The following is a 13,802-nucleotide window of genomic DNA, read 5'->3' as shown; positions in this document are numbered from 1 at the left end:
TATCTACCCAGAATTCAGGAATGGCAATCGATATGCATGTTTGAGTGCGAATCTTTTTCTCTCTCAACTTAGGTATACGTTTATGTCGTACCTAAAAGCGAGAACCACACTATTGGGACAAGTATGCAAGGCCCAATTTTCCTAACAAGCACAGTTAATTTTGTTATTTTCGAACATTTCTTTCCAAATTGGTTTATCCAATTAACAGTATTATATTAAGATCATGAATTGCTGGGTTAGGTTAGGTTAGGTTAGGTTAGCTTAGCTTAGCTTAGGTTAGGTTAGGTTAGCTTAGCTTAGCTTGGGTTAGCATAGGTTAGGTTAGGTTTGATTACATTTCTATGTTAGATTTAACTCAAATTCAAAACAATTGCAGTCATTCGGCTTGTTAGTCAACTTGCCTCTAATAGGGGCAATTTGTCTAACAAGACTATTTAGTTTTGTGTGCATATATATATATATATATATATATATATATATATATATATATATATATATATATATATATATATATATATATATATATATATATATATATATATATATATATATATATATATATATATTATAGCTTCAAGACTCCGAACCAATATAGAAGCATCAAGAGGAAGTGCTTGTGTTATGGGCCAATAGGCCTTCTGCAGTTACTTCCATTCTTATGTTTTTATTCCCATTGGTTCGTGTTTTATCTTGTGTAAATGTCAATCACCTTACCCAAAACTTTGGTACCATATCACCTCACCCATGTATATATATATATATATATATATATATATATATATATATATATATATATATATATATATATATATATATATATATAATATACAGAGTAAATCTACCCCAAAAGTAATGATTTATTTGTGTACAAAACTAAACTCTTTTTGGAATCATATGAGGCCCCTCCACTGAGGGGGGAGGCCTGGATGTTTATTGTCATGTGTATTCATGCTGCTTGCATGTCGTCGTTTATTTTGCCTTTGTTGTTTTCTTGACAGCTTTCTTTGCCTTGGGTGGTTTGGGAGATTTTGAAGCTCTCTTTATTTTGGGCTTTTTGTTCCCAACAACAAGCTGCTGCTGCTTCTTTTTCAAGGCTGTAGGTGGTTTGTTGCTTGTGGCGGCTTTCTTGGGAGTTACCACGGCCTTCTTTGCTGCTGTAGATGGTTTCTTGGTTGTGGTGGCTTTCTTGGGAGTTAGAACGGCCCTCTTCTCTGCTACGGCCAGCTTGAATGATCCACTAGCTCCACTTCCCTTGGTCTGAACAAGAATGCCGTCAGCCACTGCTTTCTTGAGAAATCTTCGGATGTAAATGGCGATCTTGGCAGCCTCGACTTTGTTGTTGGCAACAACGTACTTCTTGATTGCTTGTAGAGACGAGCCCTTACGGTCTTTGAGTGCTGCGACCGCGGCTAGAACCATTTGACTAGTTTTCGGGTGAGCAACCTGGACGCGAGGTTTCCTGGTGGTGGCCACCACAGCAGCAGCAGCAGCAGCAGCCGCAGCCTTCTTGGTAGGCTTTGCTTCTACCATGATGATGATGATGAACCAACCAAGGTGATGAGAGACGCTCAGACAGTCACGGGGGAATGATGCTGCCGCCGCTTGAGCCGAACCTATTTATGTGCCGGCACGGTACAGAAGCTGCAACCTGGCAACTCGTCCACCAATCACGACGGTTGGTTTTACGGCTCCGAAACCTGGATCCCATATCTTCTCTAAAATAGAAGCATTTGTTCATGTTCTTTGTAAAAGTATCATAAAGCAGGACAGATGAGACAAATATCATAAAAACTGAAGAGCAGATGAGCACACACATGTTTGTATTACAAAAGAAAATCCACAAATTCATTAGAAATTGGCAGGGCAGGCTGAGGAAGTAGGTAGATGTAAAATGTCTGTAAATGGCGAAAGAACATAAACCCAAGACTGAATAAACGATGTTAAATATCCATGCCAAGGAGACAAAAATATGTTAGGATACAATTACCATTAAGACACCACAAGCAGGTCCGTATCCTGCCGCGATGACTTAAAAAAAGAGTTGGTTATTAGCCACAATGTGTAGGCAGTCTCATGCCAACGGCCATACCACGTTGAGAACACCGCTTCTCGTCCGATCAGCGAAGTTAAGCAACGTTGGGTTTGGTTAGTACTTGGATGGGTGACCGCCTGGGAACACCAAATGCTGTTGGCAATAATGTTTTTTGTTTTGTTTTGTTTTGTTTCGTTTGTTTTTGTTTGAATGGCTGGCTCCACGGGAAATTCACGGAGTTGTGTGGAATAAGGCCTGGTAAAATGAATTAATATGTATGTCATGTTTAAAACAAACTCGCTTAATATAGATATTGTGTGAGGCTTTATACAAAAACGAACAACCAAAACAAAACATGTTGTATATATATATAGCTTAATCCGGGTTTGAACTCGCAACTCCAAGAATACGCATCACTTATATACACTTTACCACTGGACCACTGCTGCAGGACACTAGCTTGATGCTGAGGTATCAATTTAATGACGTAAATGCCATTTCCACAAATAAATGATAATTAAAAAGTATTTGTATGTACAAATCTTTTCTGTTTAAAAGGCTACAATATCAGTTACTGATATAATTTGTGTTAATGTTTCTATACCCACAGGAAGGCATATTTTTGCTTATATGTAAAGGGTACGGAGAAGGAATCCACAGACCATCATTCCCCTCCCCTTCCCTCCCTCCCCCCCCCCCCCCCAACTCCCACCTACTACCACCACCACCACCACCACCACCACCACCACCACCACCACCACCACCACTACCACTCACCACCAATCACCACCACCACACCTAACCGAAAACCCCCTAACACATCAACCCTCCCCCCAATCAACAGGCGAAATAATAACCCTCAAATGCCTGCCTGCCTGCCTGCCTGCCAGCCAGCCAATACTAACGGTCTTCTCAGAAAGAAAATCTCTTTGTATCTGTATTACTTGATGAAATGTATGATTCTAATAATGAAAATAAATTTTGATGTCGGTTGTATGAGCATAATGACCAATATGCACATGATATGAATGAATTAAATAGTGTAGTTTTAAGTAATTAGGTTGTAGACACATTAAGCGGATATGATATTTGACGCGTCCAGAACTGGTGATTTTTGGTTTAGTTTTAAATGCACCACCACCACCACCACCACCATTGCTTCCCCAGAGCCTAATTAAGGACCGGTAAAAGGAGTCAATATGTATGTCATCTATAAAACCAAAGAATGAATAAAAAAAAACACACACAAACCTACATAATAGTATTAGGAAGATTGTATGGCAAAAAAAAAAAGTATTATTCCCATTGGGTCGTTTGAACTCGCGACTTCCAAAACACCAGCCACACACCTTACCACCCAGCCACCATAGAATTGGTATAATTGTGCAACTTTAGTTATAAAAGTAAAGTTTTCTCACATTGTATTGATAACTTAAAGGATTTTTTTTTTTTGCATCTACAAATCTTATTGTCTGTTCTATGAAAAGGCTTGATGTAAATTATGTATTTTTTGAATGATTGAATTGTAGGCACATTAAGCGGATTCGATATTTGATATATCCAGAAAAGGCGATTTATGTTCAGTTTTAAAATGCATCACCGTTAACGCTAAAGGACTGGTAAAATGACTCGATGTTTGTCATTTTTAAAATAAACACTAAAACAAGGCCCTTAACATATATAATGTTTGAATATAAATTGAATGCATATAAATACAAAGTGGGAGTGGCTGGCTGGCTGGCTGGCTGGCTGGCTGGCTGGCTGGCTGGCTGGCTGGCTGGCTGGCTGGCTGGCTGGCTGGCTGGCTGGCTGGCTGGCTGCCTGCCTGCCTGCCTGCCTGGCTGCCTGCCTGCCTGCCTGCCTGCCTGCCTGCCTGCCTGCCTGCCTGCCTGCCTGCCTGCCTGCCTGCCTGCCTGCCTTGCCTTGCCTTGCCTTGCCTTGCCTTGCCTTGCCTGGCCTGTCCTGTCCTGTCCTGTTATTGCCTTGCCTTGCCCTGCCTTGGCTGCAGCTGGCTGGCTGGCTGGCTGGCTGGCTGGCTGGCTGGCTGGCTGGCTGGCTGGCTGGCTGGCTGGCTGGCCGGCCGTAAATCAACTCTTAACAACACCACACCACACCACACCACACCATCACTCATCACCCATCACCCACCACCGGCCCCAGTCTCCCAGCCTCTCTTATATACCCGAGCAGGCCCTTTAAATTATTTGAATTGTTGCACTTCGGCCAATGGCACGATCGCTGCTGCTCAAACATATTCTGGTTCACAAGTATTAAAATATATATATTATAATATATATATATATATATATATATATATATATATATATATATATATATATATATATATATATATATATATATATATATATTCATGAAACACATTAAAACCTTGATCATTTATTCATTTATTACGTCTAGTGAAGAATTGCTTTTGTTCATTTGTATGATTAAAAATTGATAGAATAAGAATTCCTCGCTTAAAGTAAAATATAAAATATATATTGGATTTATATGATTGGTTAATATTCCAAGTGATGCTGAATATCCCCTATAATTTTGTTTTGTTTGTTTGTTATGTACACATTCCAAATGAAATCAATATAAATGTTATTATTAATGTTTGAAAGTTGATTGTCTACTTGAATCTCTCTATTAAAGTGTGTGTGGCTCCGGATGGAGCCTGGTTATGGTATTTGTCGTGGTGGGTGGCAGAAGTGCTTACTTCTTCTCTGTCTTCTTTGGCAAAAGAACTGCCTGAATGTTTGGAAGAACACCTCCCTGTGCAATGGTTACGCCAGACAGAAGTTTGTTGAGTTCTTCGTCGTTGCGGATGGCCAACTGCAAGTGACGTGGGATGATACGGGTCTTCTTGTTGTCACGTGCGGCGTTACCGGCGAGCTCCAGAACTTCGGCAGCGAGGTATTCCATGACGGCTGCTAGGTAGACAGGAGCGCCAGCACCGACGCGTTCGGCGTAGTTGCCCTTACGCAGCAGACGGTGAATTCTGCCCACGGGGAACTGAAGTCCGGCCCTGCTGGAGCGAGACTTTGACTTGCCCTTCACTTTGCCTCCCTTGCCGCGTCCTGACATTACTGCTGCTGTTGTGGGTTTGTGGTGTTTTATGCCGGCCCGCAGATCGAGCTTCGTGTTATATACCCCGCTCAGGATCAAGGGAGTCCGCCACTGACCAATCAGCGCGCTCCGCCACGCGACCCGCTCTGAGCTGAGTCGCGAGCGGGATATAAAAGGAAAGCTCGACTCGCGCAAAAGTTCATTATTGTATCGCAACGCCAGCCAGCACGAGCATCATCATGCCACCCAAGGCATCTGGAAAGGCTGCCAAGAAGGCCGGAAAGGCCCAGAAGGCCATTGCCAAGGGCGATAAGAAAAAGAAGCGCAGGAGGAAGGAGAGCTACAGCATCTACATCTACAAAGTGCTGAAGCAGGTCCACCCCGACACTGGTATCTCTTCCAAAGCCATGTCGATCATGAACTCGTTCGTGAACGACATCTTCGAGCGCATCGCCGCCGAGGCTTCTCGCCTGGCCCACTACAACAAGCGTTCCACCATTACCAGTCGGGAGATCCAGACGGCTGTAAGGCTCCTGTTGCCCGGAGAACTGGCCAAGCACGCCGTCTCTGAGGGCACTAAGGCCGTCACCAAGTACACCTCCTCCAAGTAAACGGCTTACTGCCCTGTGGTGGTGGCTTGGCCTCAAACCAACAAACTCGGCTCCATTGGAGCCACACTTTAATTTCTAAAGAGATTGTGAGTGTTAGACACCAATACTATTATAACAAAAACCTCTGTCACTGAAAGCAAATAGCTATAAAATGAGAATATTTATGAAACTGTCTGTGTGTGTTTCTCTCTCTCAGTCTCTGTCTGTCTGTCTGTCTGTCTGTCTGTCTGTCTGTCTGTCTGTCTGTCTGTCTGTCTGTCTGTCTGTCTGTCTGTCTGTCTGTGTGTCTCTCTCTCTCTCTCTCTCTCTCTCTCTCTCTCTCTCTCTCTCTCTCTCTCTCTCTCTCTCTCTCTCTCTCTCTCTCTCTCTCTCTCAACACATATAAGCACTCGGTATCTTTTTTCTAGAGATTAGAGATTCATTGTTATGTTCCACATTAGGATTACTATGCAGGCCACCCTCTTAGGTTTGAAAATGTCAAGAAAACGGTTAATTTAAAATGTCATCTCCTAACTTAACAGATTAAGCCAGAGGACCGAAAACAGAATAAAACAGGACTGGACAGTATGTCACTTATACAAGCTGCTTTTATTTCTAGTACAGTATGACAATTTTTATTTTTGGGGGGGGTGATCCTTGACAGTGCATAAGAGCGAAAAGCGACGGCGTTTTGTTTGTAAGAGAACAGGTTGTACTACAAATGACTTGATTTATTGATATCACGTGTATGTATGACACCTAAATTAGTGTATTTATTTATTTTTTTTTAATTTTTTATTTATTTATTATATGTGTAGATGAAGGTTAATTCATATGACTGATGCTAGGAATGTCTGAAATCTCCTTAGAAGGATATTTTGGCCCTGAGAAGGGCCGAGTTTGGTGTATACTAGGGTGGTCGATTTAGCTTATGCACGCTCTCCACGGATACGGCGAGCAAGCTGAATGTCCTTTGGCATGATGGTGACACGCTTGGCGTGGATGGCACAGAGGTTAGTGTCCTCGAAGAGACCGACCAGGTAAGCCTCGGATGCCTCCTGTAAAGCCATGACGGCAGACGACTGGAAGCGAAGATCTGTCTTGAAGTCCTGGGCAATCTCGCGCACCAGACGCTGGAAGGGAAGTTTCCTGATGAGCAACTCGGTGCTCTTCTGGTAACGACGGATCTCACGCAGGGCGACCGTTCCGGGCCTGTAACGGTGAGGCTTCTTCACACCCCCTGTGGCAGGAGCAGACTTGCGTGCTGCCTTGGTGGCCAGCTGCTTACGAGGAGCCTTGCCTCCCGTGGACTTGCGAGCAGTCTGCTTGGTGCGAGCCATGGTGAACAACTGTGGTTTGTGATGGCCGGCGCCGAAAAATTTTTGCTTATATACGCCGTCTCGAGGCGCTTGCTCGAGCGCCATTGGCTGCTCGACTCGCCTACGTCACCCCGTTGCCCCTCCCCTCCTTCCTCTGGCTGCAGCCAACAGGCGGCTCACCTCAATCACTATTATTGCTGATTTTGCTCTATTTTTTGGATTTGTGCAAAAGTCATTTCACAGGGACGTGAAACAGACGAGTAGGCAACTGCAGTTTTGAAAGCGTTGTGAGAAAGCCGTGTCTACTCGACCACAAGCGTAAAGTAAGGGCAGGCAGGAGTTGCAATGCTACTAGTACGTCCGCTTGATGGGATATAGTCGGGAAATCGTGCGGGCATTCGCTCAACGGAAGCAGCAGCACGTCGCGCTCGCAGTGAGATCTAGGCGATACGCTGTTTGAGCGCCCCCGCACCTGCAACCACCTGCCTCTGCATTATTGCAGTTACATGGGACCACCGTTTTGAGGCATCTAACATCACAACCACCACAGTGATCCAACATGGATTCAACAGCCAGAGATGCAGAGCGCTAGTAGCACCTGTTGCTAACTTGCAAGGTCAGGGCCGCTTGGTCGGCCCAGACGAGCATACTCTCGTGGTAACCCTACCTGGGGCCACATCCTTATCACAGCCATCTTCCATCCAAGGCAACACCCAGGCAAACTGGCACACACCTCTTTTTCAGGCAACGACGGCTCTTCCTCTCGGCGTGTTCACGGTTTATGTTACAGCTCTATCAGTGATATAACGTGCAAAGATACATTACCCTAGTGGGCCAACCCGTACTGCCACCCTGAATAAAACCAGGGACAGCTGGATGGCCTAACTTACGTAATGTGTATTGCCGTATATAGCACTCTTTCTCTCCTCTGCTAAACATTTCTTCCTCTTCAGGCCGGGACCTACCCCCTGTGCGGTGAAAGTGCAGTGGGGTATTCGTCCTTTCCTCCCAGGTGGGGCCACAGCACGTGCTTGCGCCCTGTGTCTCCCTGCCTGGCTTGTTTGCTATGCCGATCCACTGCTAGAACCTCGTGATAGTGCGAGTCAACTAGCAGTGGGGGTTGCCCTTGAGTAACACCTTCAGGACTCACGAATACTTTGTATTTGTGCCGAACCGGGTTCAATTAGCCTGCTAAGAACCCGGAATTACGCCTCTGACAACCGAGCTCCAACCCACAGCTCACGAGCCTAAGATCCACAGCTCCACGGAGATCGCAGCTACCCAGCTGAGTCAACCCACCACCACCTCCTCCACCAGACCACTACCTCACCTAAAATGCACTGCCTTCGCCTCCTCTATGCTCTTGATCCTCCCCTTGACCCTGACGGAATAGGACAGAAAATCTACATGATCACCCAGACTCCTTACACCTCCATCACCCCCATTGACAAAGGAATAAAGCTCTTTCTACCCTCTGAATCTGACCTCTATGCTTGCCTCACCCCCAAAGCCCGAACAGGACTACAGACACTTGGACTCACCCCTGCACTGACACTGGAACAGAAACATAATTGCACTGCTGTTGCCTTCAACGTAGACACCACCCTCCTCTCCACGATTACAACTTTAGACAAACAACGTACTGCCGACATCGGAAAAGCCAACAACATCATCATAGAAGATCTCTTCCACCCACCAAACACAAAGATCCTCAGAATCCGTTGCTCCTCCCCCACTGAAGCTGAATCCCTCCTCACACATGGCTTTAAAGCAGACCACATTTCCATCCCACATTATAACTTCAAGATGAGCACATACCAGTCCATTACACAATGCTTCAGGTGCTATGGATTCAACCATACCACCAGGCAATGCAAGGAAAAGGAACAAGCCTGCTCCTTATGCGCCAACAAAGGTCATTTCTGGAAAGATTGCACAGAAGGAACACGATGCTGTATAAACTGTGGTGAAAACCATCCTGCCACCCACCACAATTGCAAAATCAGGGTGCAACTCATCAAGGCAATGAGGAATAAGACCCAAAACACACTACCCCAATATCATGCCCAGACAGCACGCCAGCTTTATCCCCAAAACCTCACTAACCAGCTTCACCGCCCCAACACACTTCCCCAAAATACTCAAACAATACCCATCAACCCTCAAGGTAGAGGTGCCCTGCTCCCCACCCCCCCAGGTTTCCCACCTCTCCAAACCCACACCACCAGCGGACACCATCTCGCAAACCACCATACTCAGGCCCCCCCTCCCCCCCCTCACCCACCAACAGACGACACCCCGAGAATAGTGGCAGCTATCATAATAGCACAGATATCAGCACAAGGAGACACGAGGAAGGCAATCTCCAACATCCAACAAATCCTACTAGCAAACAACTTCCCTCCAATAGTCATCCCTCCCAGCTTGGCGTCACAACCAGTACAACCCCTAACACCTCCCCCCATCACCCCACAAGCACTTACACCACCACCACCACCACCCCTTATTACTCCCCAGACACCAAACCCAGTATCACCCCCACCCCCTATCACACTCCAGGCATCAAACACAGTGCCACCCCTACCCCTCATCACCTCCCAGACAAAAAAACCCAGCACCACCCCCACCCCCTTCCCCACCCCATATCACAACCCAGGCAACAAACCCAGTACAACCCCCACCTCTCATCACCTCCCAGACAAAAAACCCAGCACCCCCACTCTCTTCCCCACCCCCCACCACCCCCCAGGCATCAAACCCAGTACCACCCCTACACTCGCCCCCACCCCTCACCACCTCCCAGACAACAAACCCAACCACCTCCCAGACAACAAACCCAACACCACCCCCTCCCCCCATCACCCCCCAAACACCAAACCCAGAACCATCTACACCCTCCCCTGACACCCAGGCCTCTAACTGCTTCTCACAGACCATGCTCCCCATGACAGCTACCCCTCTTCAGTCAAAAAGATCAAGCTCACCAAAACACAAAACAACTCTTCAAGTGAAAAGAACAAACTCACCTAAACAAAACAAAAAATTTCTGCATGCAAGACGAACAACCCCAACACACAAGAAAACCAACCCATCAATAAAAAGGACATCAGATACCAAGAAACATGTAACCTCCCTCACCTTAGCCCACACGCCCAACACGTCAACTCACCTCACGCCCAACACGCTAGCCAACCTCACGCCCCTAACCCAATACCACACAGGTACAAAGCCCAAAATCCCACAAAATTTGCCCCAAAACGTGTCTTTCTCAGCCAAGAGGACTAACACCTCCCCAGACCACTCCCTCACCCCTACACCAAAACTTCCTAAATTCATACCAGAAACCATGCAAAACGGACGCCATACATATCTCCTACCCAAATCTATAATTACCAAATCTGTCTACACAACGAATCAATCCACAAAGGAGAACCCCTCCGGTTCAAATGCCACAAACACTCCCCCAACAAGTCAATAAATATGAAAATCACACAATTTAACGTTAGAGCATATTACAACATCAGACACCTAATTGCTAACTTTGTGGAGAATGAAAGACCGGATGTGCTGCTACTAAACAGCACATGCGTGACGAACTCTCACAAAATTAGACATTTTGGCTTCACAACATACCAATCTCCTGATGAAGCTTACGAAGGGGTTGCTATTCTAATAAAGAACACCTATAAACATGACCTCCTCACTACCAACTGGCAACACAAACACTTCCTAGCAGTCCGCATTCACACTCAACACGGGCAGATGATCATTGGTACCACATACATTCGTCCAAACTTGGGTCTCCCCCTCCAGGACCTAAACACTCTCTTCAACCACACACACATACCAGTCTTCCTCCTAGCAGACCTAAATGCAAAACACCAAACATTCAACCATCGCCAACACAACATGCACGGTCAACAACTACACCAACTCCACCAAAACAAACACCTCACCTTCCTTGGCCCTGACTTCCAAACAACCTACACACACAATGGAACTGGGAGACCAGATCTAATCCTCACCAACAGAGCAGGCACCCACCTACAACACTACATCACACCCGGACCCCTCACTGGCTCAGATCACATACCCATATCACTCACACTCTCCAGCAACCCCATACTCATCCCAGCCACCCCACAATATGACTATCAAAATGCAGACTGGGAAGCCTTCAAACAACACCTAACTGCCAGCACACAGCCCTACAACTTCCAAGACAAACCACACACAGACATAGATTCCCAAGTCCTCACCATCCAGAATAACATCATACAAGCAGCTGATGCTACCATTCCAAAAACAACCCACAAAACCAGATACTCCTTTTTTCCTTCGATCAGAACAAAAAGGCTACTCTCCTGCTATCACAACAGATTCACCCACAACCTTCACAGATACAATCAAGTAAACACAGACCTCACTATACTCAAAAACCACATACTCAACAGCCTTGACCAAGACCATGCTAACAACTGGGAGAAACTCATACATAAAGCTGAAATAAAAAGAAAAACAACTCCACAACAATTCTGGAACTTCATAAAGAGGATCAGAGGAAACTCCTCCTCTTCTGCCTTTACATACATCACTCACAACAATCAAAACTACACCGATCCCTCAGAAGTAATAGGCATATTCAAACAACACTGGCAGGACATCTTCAATCCCCACCCCCCACAACCAACAGCAATACAAAACATAAACAGAGTAGAAACATGGATACGACACAACCCTCATGCCATCACACACTACCCTACCATTGACCTCACGACACTAGACGACTTAGAAAGTGACCTCACAGAATCAATACTACCTGAAGAAGTTAAACTCATGCTCAAGAACACCAGACGTAAAGCCCCAGGAGCCTCTGGCATTGGCCAAGCTCTCCTCAAGCAACTTCCAGACCCCCTAATCCTTGCACTCACAGACGTCTACAACGCCTCACTAGCATCAGGATATTTCCCAAGCCCATTCAAAGAAGCCACAGCAATCCTCATTCCAAAACCCCAAAAATCCCCGACAGACCCTAAGAACTACAGACCGATCAGCTTACTAGAGACATTAGGGAAAGTATACGAAAAACTCATTAATCATAAACTCAGGAATCACCTAGAACACAAAAACATATTGACAGACAAACAATTTGGCTTCAGACAACACCGCTCAACACAAGACGCACTGAACATAATAACAAACTACCTCTCCATAAATAAACACCAGAGGGCCAAGACGGCCCTCATTGCAAAGGACGTCGAAAAGGCTTTTGACACTGTATGGCACGACGGCCTACGTTACAAACTCTGCACTCTGTTTCAACTATCTGACAACATGCAGAGGCTACTCTGCAGCTTTCTAACAAATAGAAAGATGCAGATCAAATTCCTCAGCAAGCTGTCAGGTTATTTCAACCTAAATGCAGGTGTCCCTCAGGGCTCAGTTCTTTCACCAACCTTATACATACTCTATATAAACGACATCCCTGACCCAATATACTGGACATCAATGACCCTTTGCTACGCTGACGACGTAACCCAACTGATCACAGACTATACGATTAACGCCCTCACACGGAAAGCACAACAAGAAATAGACAAAGTCACCCTCTGGGAACACGACTGGCGAATAAAAACAAACCCCAACAAGTCAAAAATTACATACTTTTTCTACAACAAACGACGTAACCCTGACCCAGTAAAACTCTACTCTCAATCACCAGATGCAACCCAGATCCCAAGAGTCAACAAAACCACAGTACTTGGACTCACACTAGACTTCAACCTTCGCTTTCACACACACATAACACCCAAGAAAGCTATAGCCTCAAACGCTCTATCAAAACTCTACCCACTCAAACATGCCTCCCAAGCCACCAAGCTCTATTTATACAAAACACTTATTCTCCCACTCCTAACATATGCACCGATCCCACTCACACTTGCAGCACCAACAAATAGGAAGAAACTCCAGCGTACCCAGAACAGGGCTCTGAGATGGGTGTTCAATACCCACTGGCAGGACTTCACCACCAGTGAGGCCCTGCATGAGTGGGCGAACATCCCACCTCTGAACATAACCTGGGATACTATGGGGAAGAAACAGATTGACAGAATTCTCACCTATCATGACAACTACGACACGTTCCTCAGAAACGTCCTAAGCAGACCCAGACATACGCACAACCTCTTTAACCTGATCGACGATCCACCTCCTGCTCCGTCCTTTACATAACCCCTCTCCTATAATATCACTACTCAAATCACCAAACTTCCAACTATAACCTCCTAACTCTTCTCCCCCCTCTTTAGGGGGGGACCAACTAGCTCCCGTTTTCTGGTGCCTTGGGTGGGCCGCGATGCTGATTGACAGATCAAAGACCACATCTGGTGTGAGCCTCCAGGGCACACCCAGCTGAGGACTGCTGTCTCCGTGGGTGCTCAGAAAAGACGAAATGTTGTCACAGATCCGATTCCTTGCCTTCACTGCCTAGTCTGGTCATAACGATTTCAATGCCATGCAGCTGGGTCTAGCCCTGGCACTTTACCTCATACTGAAAACCCTTCCTCTCACCCCCACTAATTCTTCCCCTATCCCCACTTCCACGCTCACCCATAAGGGTATCTTGACCTATATTTAAATGATGAATGATGAATGCATTCGTCAATTCGATTCACACAACTTCAACACCATGACTGGACGCGGCAAGGGAGGCAAGGGACTCGGAAAGGGTGGCGCCAAGCGTCATCGTAAGGTGCTACGTGACAACATCCAGGGCATCACCAAGCC

General features: G+C 45.9%; 1 non-coding gene across 1 annotated transcript; it reads left to right on the top strand.

Moving 5' to 3' along the window:
* The first annotated feature begins 2,075 nt into the window (after nt 1–2,075).
* On the top strand, nt 2,076–2,194 carry LOC138362138 (5S ribosomal RNA). Its single transcript, XR_011227435.1, has one exon. It is a non-coding gene; the product is annotated as a 5S ribosomal RNA (ribosomal RNA).
* Nucleotides 2,195–13,802: the final 11,608 nt, after the last annotated feature.

This window comes from Procambarus clarkii, unplaced genomic scaffold, assembly GCF_040958095.1.
Source record: "Procambarus clarkii isolate CNS0578487 unplaced genomic scaffold, FALCON_Pclarkii_2.0 HiC_scaffold_1303, whole genome shotgun sequence".
NCBI lineage: Eukaryota > Metazoa > Arthropoda > Malacostraca > Decapoda > Cambaridae > Procambarus > Procambarus clarkii.
This window is presented reverse-complemented; position numbering and strand designations above follow the sequence as displayed.